This window comes from Capricornis sumatraensis, chromosome 8 (assembly GCF_032405125.1).
Source record: "Capricornis sumatraensis isolate serow.1 chromosome 8, serow.2, whole genome shotgun sequence".
Classification (NCBI taxonomy): domain Eukaryota; kingdom Metazoa; phylum Chordata; class Mammalia; order Artiodactyla; family Bovidae; genus Capricornis; species Capricornis sumatraensis.
Genome location: NC_091076.1, coordinates 51,899,084 through 51,920,198, shown reverse-complemented (window position 1 = coordinate 51,920,198; position 21,115 = coordinate 51,899,084).

The following is a 21,115-nucleotide window of genomic DNA, read 5'->3' as shown; positions in this document are numbered from 1 at the left end:
TTATAACTGTATGTGTGTAAGTGTGTATATATATATATGTCCCAGTATTTTTATAAGTACCTACTTGATTCCCATCCACTAGAACACAGGCATACATGACTTCTAACAAGAAATCAACACAAACCACCCAACCAACACTTCCCTCCAAGGGCAAAAGTCAAAAAGAAGAATTAATACAACCCTAAAGTCTGGGAAAAGGAGATTTCAAGTGGAGCAAGTTAGAAAAGAAAAGAAAAAAGATGAAAAGACAGAAAAATACAGCACAAATGAAAAAGCAAAGAATAAACTCAAAAAGCCAAATAATCAAAGGAGAAATAAGTAATCTCCCTGAAAGAGAATTCAGAATAATGATAGTAGAGATGATCCAAAGACTTGAAAATACAATGGAGAAAATGCAAGAGGCACTTAATATAGTTAATGCAGTCACCAAGGACATAGAAGAAATAAAGAATAAGCAAACAGAGATGAATAACATAATTACTGAAATTAAAAATACTCTAGAAAGAACCAATAGCAAAATAACTGAGGCAGAGTAATGGATAAGTGAGCTGGAGGATTGAATGGTGGAAATAACTGCTGAAGAGCAGAATAAAGGGAAAGAAATGAAAGTAATAGAGGATACCCTTAGATACCTTTGGGACAATATTAAACACAATGACATTCGAATTATAGGGATCACAGAGGAAGAAGAAAAAAAGAAAGGCAATAAGAAAATGTTTGAAGAAATTACAATTGAAAACTTCACCAACTCGAGAAAGGTAATATTCATTCAAGATGAAGAAGTGCAGAGAGTCCCTTTCAGGTTAAACCAAAGGGGAAACACATTAAGACACATTAATCAAGCTCAAAGAGATTAAGAACAAAGAAAGAATATTAAAAGCAGCAAGGGAGAAGCAACAAGCAACATACGAAGGAAAATCCATATGATTCAGTTCAATTCAGTTGCTCAGTCGTGTCTGACTCTTTATAACCCCGTGAATTGCAGCATGCCAGGCCTCCCGTCCATAACCAACTCCCAGAGTTCACCCGAACTCATGTCCATCGAGCCGGTGATGCCATCCAGCCATCTCATTCTCTGTTGTCCCCTTCTCTTCCTGCACCCAATCCCTCCCAGCATCAGAGTCTTTTCCAATGAGTCAACATTTTGCATGAGGTGGCCAAAGTACTGGAGTTTCAGCTTTAGCATCAGTCCTTCCAAAGAACACCCAGGACTGATCTCCTTTAGAATGGACTGGTTGGATCTCCTTGCAGTCCAAGGGATGCTCAAGAGTCTTCTCCACCAATACAGTTCAAAAGCATCAATTCTTTGGCTGGCGCTCAGCTTTCTTCGCAGTCTAACTCTCACATCCATACATGACCACTGGAAAAACCATAGCCTTGACTAGATGAACCTTTGTTGGAAAAGTAATGTCTCTGCTTTTGAATATGCTATCTAGGTTGGTCATAACTTTCCTTCCAAGAAGTAAGCATCTTTTAATTTCATGGCTGCAGCAGATATTTCAGCAGAAACTCTACAGGCCAGAAGGAAATGTCAGGATATATTTAAAGTACTGAAAGAGAAAAACCTACAACCACCACTACTATACTCGGCAAAGATCTCATTCAAAATTGATGAAGAAATCAAAAGCTTTATGGACAAGCAGAAGTTAAGAGAATTCAGCAGCACCAAACCACCCTTGAAACAAATACTAAAGGGACGCACAGAGCCAGGAAACACAAGAGAAAGGAAAGACCTACAAAAACAAACCCAAAATAACAAGAAAATTCCAATAGGAACATATGTACCAATAATTACCTTAAATGTAAGTGGATTAAATGCACCAACCAAGAGATACAGACTGACTGAATGAGTACAAAAACAAGACCCACATATATGTTGCCTAGAGGAGACCCACTTCAGACCTAGAGACACGTACAGACTGAAAGTAAAAGGATGGAAACAGATATCCCATGTGAATGGAAATCAAAAGAAAGCTTAATGGCAATCCTTATTTCTGAAAAAGATAGTCTTTAAAATAAAGATCATAAGAGACAGAGAAGGACACTACATAATGATCAAAGGATCAATCCAAGAAGAAGACATAACAATTGTAAATGTATACACACACAGCATAGGAGCACCTCACTACATAAGGCAAACACTAACAGGCAAAAGAGGAAAAATCAACAGCAACACAATAATAGTAGGGGACTTCATCACCCAACTTTCACCAATGGACAGATCATCAAAAAAGGAGAATCAATAAGGAAACACAAACCTTAAATGAAACATTAGGCCAAATGGACCTAATTGACATCTTCAGGACTTTCCATCCAAATGCAGAAGAACACACTGTCTTCTCAAGTGCACATGGAACATTTTCCAGGATAGATCACATCTTGGGCCTCAAATGAAGCCTTAGTACATTTAAGAAAATCATAATTGTATTAAGTATCTTCTCTGACCACAACACTATGAGGTTAGATATCAACTACAGGGAAAAAAAAACAGCAAAAAAACACAAATTAATAGAGATTAAGCAATGCATTACTAAATAACAAAGAGGTTACTGAAGAAATAAGACAAGAAATTAAAAATATTCCTATAAACAAATGACAATGAAAAGACGACAACCCGAAACCTATGGGATTCAGTAAAAGCAGGTCTAAGTGGGAGCAATACAATCAAACCTCAAGAAACAAGAAAAGCATCAAAGAGAGAGCCTGACTCTACATCTAAAGCAGCTGGAAAAAGAAGAACCAAAAACCCCTAAAGTCAGCAGGAGGAAGGAGATCATAAAAGTCAGAGCAGAAATAAATGAAAAAGAAATGAAAGAAACAGGAGTAAAGATTAATAAAACTAAAAGCTGGTTCTTTGAGAAGATATACAAAATTGACAAACCAGTTGCCAGACTCATCAAGAAAACAAGGGAGAAAAATCAATTCAATAAAATTAGAAATGAAAAAGGAGAGGTTACAACAGAAAACACAGAAATACAAAGAATCATAAGAGAATATTATGAGCAACTATATGCTAATAAAATGGATAACCTAGAGGAAATGAACAACAGCAACACATTAAAAAGCTCATATACCATGATCAAGTTGGCTTTATTCCAGGGATGCAAGGATTCTTCAATATATGTAAATCAATCAGCATGATATACCATATCAACAAATTGAAAAATAAGAAAACATATGATCATCTCAATAGATTCAGAAAAAGCCTTTGATAAATTCCAGCATCCATTTGTGATAAAAACGCTTGAAAAAAATGGATAGAAGGAAGGTACCTTAACATAGTAAAGGCCATATATGAAAAGCCCACAGCAAACATTATTCTCAGTGGTGAAAAATTGAAAGCTTTCCCTGTAAGATCAGGAACAAGAAAAGGGTGTCCACTCCCACTACTATTATTTGACATAGTTTTGGAAATCCTAGCTATGGCAATTAGAGAAGAAAAAGAAATAAAAGAATCCAGATGGGAAAAGAAGAAGTAAAAATCTCAGTTTGCAGATGACATGATACATGATACTATACATATTTGGGAACACATGTAAGAAATAAAGATTTTAAAATTAAAAAAAATAATAATAAAATATGTAAAAAAAATAAAAATAAAAATAAATAAAAAATAAAAATAAATAAAAATTTCTTTGACAAATCAGAAAAAACAAACAAACAAAAAAAACTATCAGAAAATTACTAGAGTTAATCAGTGAATTTATCAAAGTCACAGGATACAAAATTAATACACAGAAATCACTTGCATTTCTATATACAAATAATGAAAAATCAGTAAGAGAAATTAAGGACTCAATCCCATTCACCATTACCACAAAAAGAATAAATATATAGGAATAAATTCACCTACAGAGACAAAAGACCTGTATACAGAAAACTATAAGACACTGATGAAAGAAATCAAAGATGACATAAACAGATGGAGACATATCCCATGCTTCTGGGTAAGAAGAATCAATGTTGTGAAAATGACTGTACTACAAAATGCAATCTACAGATTCAATGCAATCACTATAAAATTACCAATGGAATTTTTCACAGAAGAAAAATTTTTCACAATTCATATGGAACCACAAAAGATACCAAATAGCCAAAGCAGTTTTGAGAAAGAAGAACAGAGCTGGAGAGATTACCCTAAAAGAGGAGAGTGAAAAAGTTGGCTTAAAGCTCAACACTCAGAAAACGAAGATCATGGTATTCTGTCCCATCACTCCATGGGAAATAGATGGAGAAACAGTGGAAACAGTGTCAGACTTTATTTTTTTGGGCTCCAAAATCACTGCAGATGGTGACTGCAGCCATGAAACTAAAAGACGCTTACTCCTTGGAAGAAATGTTATGACCAACCTAGATAGTATATTCAAAAGCAGAGACATTACTTTGCCAAGTAAGGTCCGTCTAGTCAAGATTATTGTTTTTCCTCTGGTCATGTATGGATGTGAGAGTTGGACTGTGAAGAAGGCTGAGCGCCGAAGAATTGATGCTTTTGAACTGTGGTGTTGGAGAAGACTCTTGAGAGTTGAGGGGATATGAAAAGGTAAACCTCCCAGAATGATGTTTTTCAAGTACCTTTAATAGGGCCTGAAATTCTTCAGCGTCAGTGAAAACCTTCACTTCAGAGGAGCATGAGTGAAAAATATGACCAGGAATTGGCATCAAAAATTTTGGGGCCTGGTCTACACACTAACTTTTATTTGTTGGCTAACTATGCGTAATGCCTGTTAAAATCACTTGTCTCACTCTGTACATATGAAAAGTGGGTGCTAATATTATTATTAAGGAGGAATTAAAATGAGATCTTTTGTTAAAGCACTTTGTATATATGATGGAGATTAATGAATTTTACATAAGAGGTGAAATATAATGTTGTTGCTGCTGCTTTTTGAGACCCCATGAACTGTAGCATGCCAGGCTTCCTGTCCTACACTATCTCCCTGAGTTTGCTCAAACTCAGAATGAAATGGCAACCCACTCCAGTATTCTTGCCTGGAGAATCCCAGGGGAAGAGGAGCCTGGTGGGCTGCTATCTATAGGGTCGCACAGAATCATACACAACTGAAGTGACTTAGCAGCAGCAGCAGCAGCAGCATGTCCATTGAGTCAGTGATGCCATCTAACCATCTCATCCCCTGTCCTCCCCTTCTCATCCTGACTTCAGTCTTTCCCAGCATCAGGGTGTTTTCCAGTGAGTCAGTTCTTCGCATCAGGTGGCCAAATTATTGGAATTTCAGCTTTGCATCAGTCCTTCTAATGAATATTCAGGGTTGATTTCCTTTAGGATTGACTACTTTGATCTCCTTACTATTCAAGGAACTCTCAAGAATCTTCCCCAGCACCATAGTTCAAAAGCATCAGTGTTTTTGGAATTCAGCCGACTGGAAAAAAACATAACTTTGAATAGACAGAAATTTGTTGGTAAAGTGATGTCTGCTTTTTAGTATGCTATCCAGGTATGTCACAGATTTTCTTCCAATTTAATGATTTTTAGTATCTTTTGTTGCATGCCTCTAAAATTCACACTCAAACCACTCCTGCAGCTATCTATTCAATGCTAAATCTCTTTCTGTAGTTGTGTCCATTGATGGTTTTCCAGGCTGTGCTTGCACACCTTGAGTAATGAAGGGGTGAACAGAAAGTTCCAACCCATCTGTGACAATGTTTCCCAAAAGTGTTTTGTTTGTTTGTTTGTTTTTTAACATAACAAAAGCCGCTTTAATTACTCTTATCACTTAGGATAATTCCAAGGGTTTTAGGAACTCTGTGACAGAAATGAGAGGGATACCAAATATATATTTCTTATAAATCACAATATCAGAGCAAGAGTTTCTGAGGCCTAGAACTAGGCCAAGTTTTTAGATTTGGGGCCTATTTCAAGGGTAACATCCATAGGGATTCATGAAGGTTAGAGAAATGAAAGAAATAGAGGAGATAAGAAATTTGTTATGGAACACAAGCAAATCAATTTTTGTAAGCAGATTAAAGAACCAATAGGTACAAAAAGTTTTATTAACACATGAGCAATAATATCCTGACATATCTCATTGGCAACATGAGATAACATATACAACACTGGACTAAGAACTCACGCTTTTCTGACTTTGTCACTTGTAATTTGACCTTGAGCAGAGAAATTTCTCAGTTTCTTTTTTTTTTTTAATTTTTATTTTTACTTTACAATACTGTATTGGTTTTGCTTATATGTAAAAACTAAAGTGTAACCTACATGCTCTCTAAAAGTCCATTTAGTTCAGTTATGCAATGTCTTGAAGGGGTAAACACAACCTTCATTTGCTAATCAGTGATAGAAAAAAAAAAAGATGCTAACCCAGGAGACGCCCTCAGATGGAAGGAGACTTTACCAATAGCTCTCCTCCAAACCTGTATTGCTCCTAAGGAACAGGTGGATCTTAGTCCCTATGAGATGCTCTGTGGGAGAACTTTTATGTCAATGACCTCTTCCTAGATCCAGAGGTTCAGACCCTGTGGTCTTACACCATGGCCATTGGGCAATTCCAACAGGAAATATGCTTATGGGGTGTCAATTCATACCGAAAAGATTCTAAAGAGCCATCACTATATGCTCTAGGGACTCAAGTCCTAATTAAAGTCTGAAAAGATGGGTCTCCAAGGGCTCAACTCCAGCCCACATGGAAGGGTCCCTACACTATAATACTTTCTACCCCCACAGCAGTCAAGGTACCAGGGCAAGAATCCTGGATTCACTACTCCCAAGTCAAGCCATGGAAGAAAACAGAAGAGGACACTTAATACACCTGTGAGGCCCTGGGAGATCTCAGATACCTATTTGGGACTACAGAGGAGTGCCATCCTAATGAACACCCCCAAAATTAAGTTTCTCAGGATAGCTCTAAAGAGTCAACTCATCTTGGCAGGGTTGTACTCCAAAACAGGCAGGCGGTAGATCTCCTGACCACTGAACAAGGAGGGACTTTAAGCCATCTTGTATAAGATGTATTGTTTCTGGGTAAATACCTCCAGCCAAGTTGAAGAAAGTCTCACAGTACTCAAGAGAAACATTCAGATCCTACAGGATCTCAAAGAACGAGCTGAAGAGTCCTTGGAGTGGCTACAATCACTCTTTGGGGGATCGTTCTCCTGATTAGGGGTTATTGAAGTTGGCTAATGCCCCTACTAACCACTGTTATCTACCATGTTGATACTGCTTATGATTGTTCCATGCATTGCCAGTCATTTAATTCATTTTGTTTCTGCCCAGGTCAAGATGCTACAAAATGCAGTGCTAGTTCAACAAGGGTATACAAAATTGCAGTTGACCATGGAAAATACCTATCACTCACCCTTAGATGGACACTGCTATAAGGATTCTGAACCTTGAGGCTAGCAAGAGGGGGAGGCCAAACACCACTCATTGTCCCAGCTCAGCAGGAAGTAGCCAGAGAAATCTCAAAACCCCTATATCCAAAGAATTGAGTCCCCCCTCATCTCTTGAGAGGGGAATGTTGGTAATTAGAATGGGAAAAAGGAGTCCAAAATAGTGGTGGCTAAAAGACAAAGAAAGGGAAAAGCCCATGAATGGGTAACAAAGGAAAAATCCAGAGACTAGAGTGAGAAACTCAGGTGAAACAAACATGCCCTGTTCTTGGTTAGCCCTAATTTGCATAGGGCAGAATCAGGGAGGAGGAGACAAACATATAAAAAGAGGAAACCAAGACTAGTTGGGGCCGACACTATTCTTTGTTTGCCAAATAAAACTCTGGGCTGTAAACAAGCTGTAACACTAGTCTGCCTTTTCAAATCTTTGTTGTGGTGAGACAGAACTGAGGAAATTACACACTCTCCCTACATATTTTGAACCCATTGGTAATATTAGGAGACTGTTTCATACGGGAAGTATTTCCTAAGTGAAAAGTGTAGAATTCCATTATAAATTTAACCAGCGAATTGAGATATCATTTGGAGCTTGCACGGAGTCCCATTTTAATGACATGACCTATAAGACAAAGTGAATAAATAGAAAATTACCTTACTAGTGCCTGGGGCACAGAGAAGAGGTTCAATTTAGTTATTATACATCACTATATGTTTGACATGTTTCGTGTTTTTTCAGGTAAAAGATTAACCTAAAAAGTCAGTAAATGTGTGTTCAGTGGAATAAGAAGTACACAATGATTTAATTACATGTTATAGCTTCATTGATTTATGGCAAAGTACTAAGATATTTCACTTGGTTAACTGAAACTCTTGCATGGAATAATAAAAAAAGAAAACCTTGATTGTGTAATCAGAGCATGTTAACATATTGTTATCATTTCAAATATGTTTTTTCCTTTTTGAAAAAAATCTGAAAGAATATTTGTTTTACATTGTTTATATTCCAAGATCATGGAGTATAAACATAAGAACAGCAGTAGCTAAAGATGGAAGGGAGGTAGAAATGGGAAAGATTTATACAAAGTGAGAGAAAAATCTAGATCAGGGAGAGGGCAAATTTAAACACTATACCTTTCTCTTCCAATATTGAGAAAAAAAATTATTTCATGGATCTTGTCAACTTCCTCTTGTTAACACTTTCATTCTTCCTGCACACACACAAAAATCTGTTCATTTGGAAACTTTCTGCCTAAAATCAATCAAGTAAATTACAGGTGAATGTATTTTGTGACACTTAGGTTCTCCTCTTGGCTAATTGTTCTCAAGCTGTAATGATGATAGGAATCACATGTGGAACTTGGTGAACATGCAGACTTCAAGATTCCATCCCTCAGAGATTCACACTTGACATCGAAGATGGAGCTCCTAGCATATTTTTTTTTTTTTATCAAGCATCCCAGGTGATTCTGATGCAGATGGTCACCCATCACATTTTAATATCCACCTCTTAAGAAGCTTCACTGTATCATAGTTGAACTGATAATATTAATTTTTCTTGTTTGAGTCATTTACTCTTGCTGAAATTCTACAAGCAAATGGGTATTTTCTCATCACCAAACTTTCACATACTATATAAAATACAAAATTCAAACCTATGCTACTTAAGGGAAGTGCACCAGGAAAATGAAAGTATAGATGAAAAATTTTATTTCAGCTAGGTAGAATTCAAGATAAGAAAAATTAAATGGCAACAAACTGATTATTTTATACTATTACAGGCAAACTGAAATAAAGATATAATAATTATGAACATTTATGCACTTATTAATAAAATATTAAATATATTTTTAAAATATAGCTTCTTTAAAAACAGAAAAATTTTAAAAGTCTATAGTTTTATTGCAGCTAAATATTGTGGTCTTGAAATAGTCTAGTAGCTAATTTTATCATTTCTTCTATATTTAAAGGCAAAAAATGTTTGAACCTACCCATTGGAACTCAGAGATCATGGAAGCTGAATGAAGCCTATTTCCTAATTAAGAAATGGGGGACAAAGGAAGACTTTTTTGCCAAAGAGCACCACAGGTCCCTGCTCAACCTCAATATTACAAGCTTATCTTCTGCAGACTGTGTCCAAGAGCTAGAATCAAGAATTTCTCAAAGAACTTGGTATTTAAGAAAATAATCTGTGTAGTAGGTTTCTGAATTGCTCATGGGTTGGCCATTGTTTCCAGGGCTTTTTAATGGATAGAATTATGGTGGAAATATACTGCATATGTGTATCATATGTACATTGATATATGTTATATATGTGCATATGTTTCTTTTTACAGATTTACATGCATATTAATTTTTCATGTTTGTATTTAAAGATAAACCACATTATAAGTTTATACTTCCAATTAAAATTTAGGCAATTGTTTGAACTTAATCTCATCAATCTTACATCGATGCATTTATCTTTCTCTCATGTTAAAAGTCTTCATTCCTAGTATTACTAATTTAATTTCTAATTATTTAAATTCCAGAATTCATAGTCGTCTCAGAATAAAGTCACCAATGCTACCTCAAAGTCATGTACTGAGTTTTTTTTTTTTTTTTAATTATTACTCTTACTGTCTTTGGATGAATCTCCTTAGAGCTAATTGACATAATAAATGTTTTAATTTTTGCAAAATAATTCTTCTTTTCATTGCTGGCTATGCTACCCACTCAATACACAGCCATGTTCCTTTATTTCATTACGATTATCATTTTTAGGAATTGCTATTTAAATTTTATTTTTCTTTTTTGATTATGTTAAAATTTTGACCCCAAGATTAAGCATATAAAGCAAGATATATTTAGAGATTTCTAGCTTTAATCTCTGTCCCCTATAACCTTTTCCCTTCCATTAGGTTACCATTTTAGTTTTTTAACATATCGATTAAAAAAAAAATGTTCATCCAGCACATTTGTTTGTATACTCTCATTTCAAAAACTTTTTCTCCATCTTGCATTTTTCACTTATTATATACTATAGACCCCTTTATAACAATACATAGACGATATGCTGCATTTCTTGTTCTAGTATTATAAAGTTATTTCACACCTGTAACATAAGTGAAGTCGCTCAGTCGTGTCCGACTCTTTGCGACCCCATTGACTGTAGCCTATCAGGCTCCTCCGTCCATGGAATTTTCTAGGCAAGAGTGCTGGAGTGGATTGCCATTTCCTGCTCCAGGAGACCTTCCCCACCCAGGAATCGAACTTGGGTCTCCTGCATTGCAGGTAGACGCTTTACCATCTGAGCCACCAGGGAAGCCCATCAACCTAAAAATTAATAGAATAAGAAAAGGACTCTGACCAAATTCTATGCCCTTAGTATTCTGTAATTGTTAAGTGAAACTACACTTGAATGGCTACTGAAATTTTCACCAAGAATACAGTTTTGTCAGATCTTCTATAGAAGACTTTTTCTGCTCAATATAATCACATTTTCTTTTGAATAAACAAATGTTTAAAGAGTTCCATTCCACTATTTGATATACCAAGATATACAAGATTCCTTCTAGTCTTAAATGGCTAAAAAGTAGCAGAGAAAGCACTCACTTAAAACTGATATAAGTAAGTTAAGTGCGTGGCACATGATGCTTATGTCTCTCTTCATCATTTTCCCTTTGCTGTTTGCCTTAATGGCACTGAATAATGATGAAGCATGTGGAAGGCAAGTTGAAAGATTTCAAGAGGAGTCCAGTTCAGTGCAGTATCTTAAAGTTACAGGGAGACACGTGGACATATAATAAACATTAACTTTTCTATTCTTCCCCCAGAGTGTCACCAAACTTCTACTAGTTTATTAAAGCTCTCCTTTTAAGCTCTCCACCCCATTCCTATCCTCTTCTTTCCTTTCTTCTAATGCTTCTGTTGTATAAATTTCCAGTCATCCCTGCTGTTTCCTCCTTTACTCTAATGTAATTAATTCCACTCCTACAAACCCAATTCATTCCAAAATGAGACTTAATGTGCCATAAAACTAATGGGAGATTGCTCTTAAGGTGGGCAGAAAGCTGACTCAGCATACAGGTAATATTTGTACAGCAATATTTGGGAAGTATAAGCCACTACACTGCTTGTAAATCATAGAGTAATTATCAGCTTTAGGTCCTTAATCACCAGAGCAAAACCCTTCAATAGTAAACACAAATAGTGAACCTGGATGCTAAAGAATAATAAGACAAGAGAAAGGCAACCTTAGGTGTCAGGTGAAAAGCAGTGGAAGGAGTGCCTCTCTAAGGTCTTTAGGGAGGCAGTGAAATATAGTGGTCAGTATCAGAGTCTTTGATCTCAAGTAAACACAAGTTAAAATAATGCCATGACCTTGAACCAGTGCCTTGGTTTTCTTCCACAGAAGATAGACAAGATATTCCCACGTTACAGATTTGTTACAGGAATCAAATTATATAATGTGTCTAAATAAACACATAAATAAATAAATAATAAACACAAATAAATACTTAATAAACACAAATATATTTCTTCTTATTATCAGTGTTTCACCTTCATTTATAACTACCAAGTTTTTCTTCTTAGAGGACTTATTTTGAGGGGATCCAGAAAAAAAAACACATAAATTGTACTGATCATCACTTTACTGATCATCACTTTGCTGTACTTTGTTTGCTCCTATGCTGTTTCTTTAGAGAACTACAGGCTAAGACTCACCCTTGAAGAATGGGGTAACTAGAGATGCACTTTCAGCTTCCTTTTACCACACAGTTACAGATGAAAGTGACAGCCTAATTTTAGAAAGAGGCAAAAATGGGGACATTTTAGAAGCTCCAGGTTTTGCATGGAAAGCACTATCCTGACCTAACTATAGTAATAGCTAATGTATAAGCAGTCGTCTAGTCAAGGCTATGGTTTTTCCAGTGGTCATGTATGCATGTGAGAGTTGGACTGTGAAGAAAGCTGAGTGTTAAAGAATTGATGCGTTTGAACTGTGGTGTTGGAGAAGACTCTTGAGTGTCCCTTGGACTACAAGGCGATTAAACCAGTCCATTCTGAAGGAGATCAGCCCTGGGATTTCTTTGGAAGGAATGACACTAAAGCTGAAACTCCAGTACTCTGGCCATCTCATGCGAAGAGTTGACTCACTGGAAAAGACTCTGATGCTGGGAGGGATTGGGTGCAGGAGGAGAAGGGGACAACAGAGGATGAGATGGCTGGATGGAATCACTGACTCGATGGATGTGAATCTGAATGAACTCTGGGAGTTGATGATGGACAGGGAGGCCTGGTGTGCTGCAATTCATGGGGTCGCAAAGAGTTGGACACGACTGAGTGACTGAACTGAACTAAACTGAACTGAAGCATTCCCAACACATTTTAGAGCCTGCTTAACAATGATTCTTAGCCTTCTGGCTCAGGATGGCAGAGTAGAAAGATGTGTGCTCCTGCAAAAGTACAGAAATCACTGCTACCTGTTGAATAACCATCAACAGGAGGGTGCTGAAATCCATCAAAAGAAGATACTCTCCAAAAACAAAGAAGTTACAGTGAGACAGTAGGAGGGGCATGATCACAATAAAATAAAATCCCATACCTGCTGGGTGGGTGACACACAAAGTGGATAACAATAATACCAAAGAAGTTCTCCCACCCTGGTCAAGGTTCTGAACCCCACATCAGGCTTTCCAGGCTGGGAATCCAACAAAGGGACTGGAAATCCCTAGGGAATCTGACCTGGAAGGCCAGCATAATTTGATTATAGGACTGCCACAGGACTGGGAAACAGAGGCTCCGGTCTTAGAGGTCACAAACAAAATCTTGCCTGCACCAAGATTCAGAGGAAAGGAGCAGTAACCCCACAGGAGACTGAAACAAAACTACAAGTTAGTGTTGGAGGGTCTCCTGTGGAGGCCTGGGTTGGCAGGGGCTGACCACAGGGATGGGTCCCTCCTTGGCATAAACCCTCTTGGAGTTAACCATTACCCCTACCATTGACCCCAGGGCTGGGCCACCTCAGGCCAAACAATTACCAGTCATGGAATACAACCTCACTCATCAGCAGATAGTTGGAATAAAGCTTTACTGAGCAAGGCCCTGACTACTAGAGCAAGACCTAGTTGTTTCCATCGCCAGTCCCTCCCATCAGGAAGTTTACACTAGCCATTTAGCTTCATTTATCAGAGTGCAGACAGAATAAGTTAAAAAAAAAAAAAAAAGTCTAACAGTGGCTAAAACAAAGACCATATTACTGAAAGTTAGTCATGATGAAAAAGCAGAAAATTATGTCCCAGATTAAGGGTCAAGATAAAACCCCAGAAAAACAGCTAAATGAAGTTGAGATAGGCAACCTTCCAGAAAAATAACTCAGAGTTACAAAGGAAAATGATCCAGAACTCAGGAAAACAATGGAGAAGGTGAAAGAAATGTTTACCAAAGACCTGTAAGAACTAAAGAACAAACAAGCAGAGGTGAATAATACACTAGAAGGAAACAAGAGCAGAATAACTGAAACAGAAGAGATAAATGACCTGGAGGACAAAATGGTGGAAATATCTGCTGCAGAACAGAATACAGAAAAAGAATGAAAGGAAATGAAGACAGCCTAACAGACCACTGGGACAACATTAAGTGCACCAACATTTGAATTATAGGAGTCCCAGAAGAAGAAGAGAAATAAAGGACCTCAGTAAATATAAGAAGAGATAATAGCTGAAATCTTCCCTAACATGGGAAAGGAAATAGTCAACCAAGTCCAGGAAGCACAGAGAGTTCCAGGCAGGATAAACCTAAGGAAGAACACACTGAGACACATAGTAATCAAACTGACAAAAATTAAAGACAAAGATGAAATATTAAAGTGATGAAAGGAAGAATCTACAGGCAAGAATACTCTCCCAGCAAGACTCTCATTCCGATTTGATAGAGAAATCAAAAGACTTCCAGACAAGCGAAAGTTAAGAGAATACAGCACCACCAAACCAGCCTTGCGACAAATGCTAAAGGAACTTTTCTGGCAGGAAACACAAGAAAAGGAAAAGATCTACAGAAAATAAACCCATAACAATTAAGAAAATGGGAATGGGATCATGCATATTGATGCGGTTGTGGTTGTTGTTAGTCACTCTCTTGTGTCCAACTCTGTAAACCCATGAACTATAGCCCACCAGGCTCCTCTGTCCATGGACTTTTCCAGGCAAGAATACTGGAGCGGATTGTCGTTCCCTTCTCCAGGAGATCTCCATATTGATAATTGCCTTAAATGTAAATGGATTAAATGTACTGAGCAAAAAACATAGACTGATTGGGCAAATGAAACCATGTGCATGTATGCATTTCCACTTCCCACATCACTCTGCTTGAGCCCACAAATTGTATGTAATTGTTTTATATTGTGGGGCTTCCCTGGTGGCTCAGACGTTAAAGCGTCTGCCTGCAATGCAGGAAACCTGGGTTCTATCCCTGGGTCGGGAAGATCCCCTGGAGAAGGAAATGGCAACCCACTCCAGTATTCTTGCCTGGAGAATCCCATGGATGGAGGAGCCTGGTGGGCTACAGTCCATGGGGTTGCAAAGAGTCGGACAGGATGGAGCGACTTCACTTCATTTCACTTCATTTTATATTGTTAAGTAAATCATGCTCTAATTATGGCTTGCAACTGTAATTATCTTTTTTTTTGGCCTGGCTATTGATTGTGAAAACTCTTTGTAAAAGACAAGCATCTTTTACTGCTGTGATTGTGTAATTATTACTCAATACCATTGTATCATGATTGGTCAACAAAAAAATTGATATAACTCTATATCACAAAAACTAGGATTTAATAGAAAAATCCATAATCAGTTTTTTTCTTTTTTTTTTAAATTTATGACTCACTTACTGTCAGCAGTGATTTTGGAGCCAAAGAAAATAAAATCTGTCACTATTTCCACTTCTTCCCCTACTATTTGCCATGAAGTGATGGGACCAGATGCCATGACATTAGTTTTTTGAACGTGGAGTTTTAAGCCAGTTTTTTCACTCTCCTTTATCACCCTTATCAAGAGGTTCTTTTGTTACTTTTCACTTCCTGCCATTAGAGTGGTATCATCTGCATATCTGAGGTTGTTGATATTTCTCCTGGAAATCTTAGTTTCAGCTTGAGCTTCATCCAAAGCATCATTTTGCATGATGTACTCTACATATAAGTTAAATAAGCAGGGTGACAATATACAGGTCTGTTACTCTTTCCCAATTTGAACCAGTCAGTTGTTCCAAGTCTGATCCTAACTATTGCTTCTTAATCTACATACAGGTTTCTCAGGAGACAGATAAAACAGATAAGCTTATATATCTGGAAGTTCTTGGTTTACAGATTGCTAAAGCCTAGCTTGAAGAATTTTGAGCATGACCTTACTAGCATGTGAAATGAGTGCAGTTGAGCAGTAAATCGAACATTCTTTATATTGCCCTCTTTTGAAATTGGAATGTAAACTGAGCTTTTCGAGTCATGTGGCCACTGTTGAGTTTTCCAAATTTTGTGACATACAGAGTGCAGCACTTTAACCACATCATTTTTTAGGGTTTTGAATAGCTCAGGTGGCATTCCAGTACCTCCACTAGCTTTGTTCATAGTTATGCTTCTTAAAGCCCACTTGACTTCACACTCCAGGATGTCTGACTCTACGTGAGTGACCACACAATCATGGTTATCCCAGTCATTAAGACCTTTTTTGTATAGTTCTTCTCTGTATTCTTGTCACCTCATCTCAATCTTTTCTGCTTCTTTTAGGTCCTTACTATTTCTGTCCTAGTGCCTATCCTTAAATGAAATGTTCCTCTGATATCTCTAATTTTCTTGAAAAGATCTCTAGAGTCATGAAGATGGTGGAGGAATAGGATGGGAAGACCACTTTCTCCCTCACAAATTCCTCAAAAGAACATTTCAACACTGAGCGAACTCCACAAAACAACTTCTGAATGCTGGCAGAGGACATCAGGCAACCAGAAAAGCAGATCACTGTCTTCAAAAACAGGTAGGAAAAAATAAAAAAGATGAAAAAAGAGACAAAGGAGGTGGGGAGGGAGCTCTGTCCCGGGAAGGGAAGCCCGTCCCAGGAAGGGAATTTTAAGAAGAGAGGTTTCCAAACACCAGGAAACATTCTCCCTGCTGAGTCTGTGGCGAGCCTTGAAAACACAGAGGGCAACATAAAAGGAAGGAAAAATAAATAAATAATTAAAACCAGCAGATTACAAGCCCAACAGTAGCTCCCCCAGTGGAAAAGCAGCACAGACGCTTGCATCCACCCCTAGCAAGTGGGGGCAGAGCAGGGAAGCGCGGGAGACGCAGGCTGCAGAGATTTGTAAGAATCGGGCAGGAACACCCCATGCGTAACCAGAACAATCTAACTTGGGCTAGCAAACCAGACTGTGGGATAGCTACCACATGAAAAGCTCGAACATAAGACACCACCAGAACTGCACACAGAACAAAGGATGGAACGGAAATAGCCGGCTGCAGACCATCCCCCGCCGGGGACAGGCAGCCAGAGACGTAAGGGCTGGAAAGGGGCAACTGCATCCCTGGAGAGACTTAACCTACCAAACTGCAAGCAGGCTGCTTTGCTAAGACTTCTGGGGGATGCTGGACAGTCACCATCTGTCTCACAAGGGGCACCAGCGGTATGCCCAGAAAACTGAGCAGCAGAGACAGAAAAGGCGACAAGTCGCGCTCGCCAAACTCCTGAGCTACTCGAACCTGGGAAGGGCACAAAATGCAGTCGCAACTGAATCTGTGCCTCTGAGGGCTACCTGAGCGCCGAACCTGAGCAGCTTAGACTGGGGAGGTGCACGCAGCCTAGGGCCAGCCTCAGACGGTTCCCAGCTGAGCATCATAGAGCCGGAGAGGTTTGTGCACCACTAGAAGGGACAGGTCCAGCGGGGCTGAGACACTGTGTGCACACGACAGTGCGATTTGTTTGCAGCATCCCCCCCTCCCCACAGTGCGACTGAACTAGTGAGCCTTAAAAACCAGCAAACAGAAGAAGTTAAACAGAGGGAACCACCTTGGAAGTGACCCCACACTGCCCACAACATCAGAGAAGGGCCAGATATATCTTTACTATTCTTACAATCATTCCTTTCTTTCTTTATTTCTTTCTTTTTTTTCTAACTTTTTTTTAATTGTTAAGTCTTCTATTTCTCCTCTAATTTTTATTTCTATAACCTACTATTACTTTTCAAAAAAAAAAAAGATTCTATTTTTTTAAGGCAAACACCATATATAGACTTTATGTGGTTGTTGTTGGAGTTTTTTAATAATTCTTGTGGATTTTTTTCTTTTTTTTTTCTTTTTTCCTTCTGCTTCTTTTCTTTAATATTGTATTTTTGAAAATCCAACCTCTACTCTAGATTTTTAATCTTTGCTTTTTGGTTTTCATTGTCAATTTTGTACATTTTAAAACTCAAACTTCACTACCCAATTTTACCTGAGAGTGAAATTACTGGCTTGACCACTCTCTACTCCTTTGGACTCTCCTTTTTCTCCACCAGGTGGCCTCTGTCTCTTTCCTCCCCCATCTCTTCTCTATCCAACTCTGTGAATCTCTGTGTGTTCCAGACGGTGGAGAACACCTAAGGAACTGGTTACTGGCAGGATTTGTCTCTCTCCTTTTCATTCCTCTCTCTTATCCTCCTGGCCACCTCTGTCTACTTCCTCCCTCTCCTCTTCCCTGTATAACTCCGTAAATACCTCTGAGCGATCCAGACGGTGGAGCTCACATAAGGAAGTGATTGCTGGCTAGCTTTCTCTCTCCTCTTTTGATCCCACCTCATTTCATTCCAGTCACCTCTAACTACCCCCTCCCTCTTCTCTTCTCCATGTACCTCAGTGAACCTCGGGTGTCCTTTAATGTGGAGAAACTTTTTATCTTTAACCTAGATGTTTTATCATTGCTGCTGTATAGATGGAGAAGTCTAGAGGCTACAGTAAAAATAAAACTGAAAACCAGAAGCAGGAGGCTTAAGTCCAAAGCCTGAGAACATCAGAGAACACCTGAATTCAGGGAACATTAAGCAATAGGAGCTCATCAAATGCCTCCATACCTACACTGAAACCAAGCTCTACCCAAGGGCCAACAAGTTCCAGAGCAAGACATATCACGCAAATTCTCTGGCAACACAGGAACACACCCCTGAGCTTCAATATACAGGCAGCTCAAAGTTACTCCAAAACCTTTGACGTCTCATAGCACATTACTGGTCACTCCACTGCACTCCAGAGAGAAGAAACCCAGCTCCACCCATCAGAACTCCAACACAAGCCTCCCTAACCAGGAAACCTTGACAAGCCACTGATACAACCCCACCCACAGTGAGGAAGCTCCATAATAAAGAGAACTCCACAAATTACCAGAATATAAAAAGGCCACCCCAAATGCAGCAATATAACCAAGATGAAGACACAGAGGAATACTCAGCAGGTAAAGGAACAGGAGAAATGCTTACCAAACCAAACAAAAAAGGAAGATATAGGGAATTTACCTGAGAAAGAATTCCGAATATTGATAGTGAAAATGATCCAAAATCTTGAAATCAAAATGGAATCACAGATAAGCAGCCTAGAGACAAGGATTGAGAAGATGCAAGAAAGGTTTAACAAGGACCTAGAAGAAATAAAAAAGAGTCAATATATAATGAATAACACAATAAATAAGATCAAAAACACTCTGGAGGCAACAAATAGTAGAATAACGGAGGCAGAAGATAGGATTAGTGACATAGAAGATAGAATGGTAGAAATAAATGAATCAGAGAGGAAAAAAGAAAAACGAATTAAAAGAAATGAGGATAATCTCAGAGACCTCCAGGACAATATGAAATGCTCCAACATTCGAATTATAGGAGTACCAGAAGAAGAAGACAAAAAGAAAGACCATGAGAAAATCCTTGAGGAGATAATACTTGAAAACTTCCCTACAATGGGGAAGGAAATAATCACCCAAGTCCAAGAAACCCAAAGAGTTCCAAATAAGATAAACCCAAGCCAAAACACCCCAAGACACATACTAATCAAATTAACAAAGATCAAACACAAAGAACAAATATTAAAAGCAGTAAGGGAAAAACAACAAATAACACACAAGAGGATTCCCATAAGGATAACAGCTGATCTTTCAATAGAAACTCTTAAAGGCAGGAGGGAATGGCAAGACATACTTAAAGTGATGAAAGAAAATAACCTACAGCCCAGATTACTGTACCCAGCAAAGATCTCATTCAAATACAAAGGAGAAATCAAAAGCTTTACAGACAAGCAAAATCTGAGAGAATTCAGCACCACCAAACCAGCTCTCCAACAAATTCTAAAGGATATTCTCTAGACAGGAAACACAAAAAGAGTGTATAAACCCAAACCCAAAACAATAAAGTAAATGGTAACGGGATCAGACTTATCAATAATTACCTTAAATGTAAATGGGTTGAATGCCCCAACCAAAAGGCAAAGATTGGCCAAATGGATACAAAAACAAGTCCCCTCTGTATGCTGCTTACAAGAGACCCACCTCAAAACAAAGGACACATACAGTTTGAAAGTGAAGGGCTGGAAAAAGATATTCCACCCAAATAGAGACCAAAAGAAAGCAGGAGTGGCAATACTCATATCCGATAAAATAGACTTTAAAACAAAGGCTGTGAAAAGAGACAAAGAAGGCCACTACATAATGATCAAAGGATCAATCCAAGAAGAAGATATAACAATTATAAATATATATGCACCCAATATAGGACCACCACAATATGTAAGACAAATGCTCACAAGTATGAAAGGGGAAATTAACAATAACACAATAATAGCGGGAGACTTTAATACCCCACTCACACCTATGGACAGATCAACTAAACTGAAAATTAACAAAGAAACACAAACTTTAAATGATACATTAGACCAGTTAGACCTAATTGATATCTATAGGACATTTCACCCCAAAACAATGAATTTCACCTTTATCTCAAGTGCTCATGGAACCTTCTCCAGGATAGATCACATCCTGGGCCATAAATCTAAACTTGATGAATTCAAAAAAATCGAAATCATTCCAAGCATCTTTTCTGACCATAATGCATTAAGATTAGATCTCAATTACAGGAGAAAAACTATTAAAAATTCCAACATATGGAGGTTGAACAACACACTTCTGAATAACCAACAAATCACAGAAGAAATCACAAAAGAAATCAAAATATGCATAGAAACTAATGAAAATGAAAACACAACAACCCAAACCCTGTGGGACACTATAAAAGCAGTGCTAAGAGGAAAGTTCATAGCAATACAGGCATACCTCAAGAAACAAGAAAAAAGTCAAATAAATAACCTAACTCTACACCTAAAGCAACTAGAAAAGGAAGAAATGGAGAACCCCAGAGTTAGTAGAAGGAAAGAAATCTTAAAAATTAGGGCAGAAATAAGTGCAAAAGAAACAACAGAGACCACAGCAAAAATCAACAAAGCCAAAAGCTGGTTCTTTGAAAGGATAAATGAAATTGACAAACCATTAGCCAGACTCATCAAGAAGCAAAGAGAGAAAAATCAAATTAATAAAATTAGAAATGAAAATGGAGAGATCACAACAGACAACACAGAAATACAAAGGATCTTAAGAGACTACTATCAGCAATTATATGCCAATAAAATGGACAACGTGGAAGAAATGGACAAATTCTTAGAAAAGTACAATTTTCCAAAACTGAACCAGGAAGAAATAGAACATCTTAACACACCCATCACAAG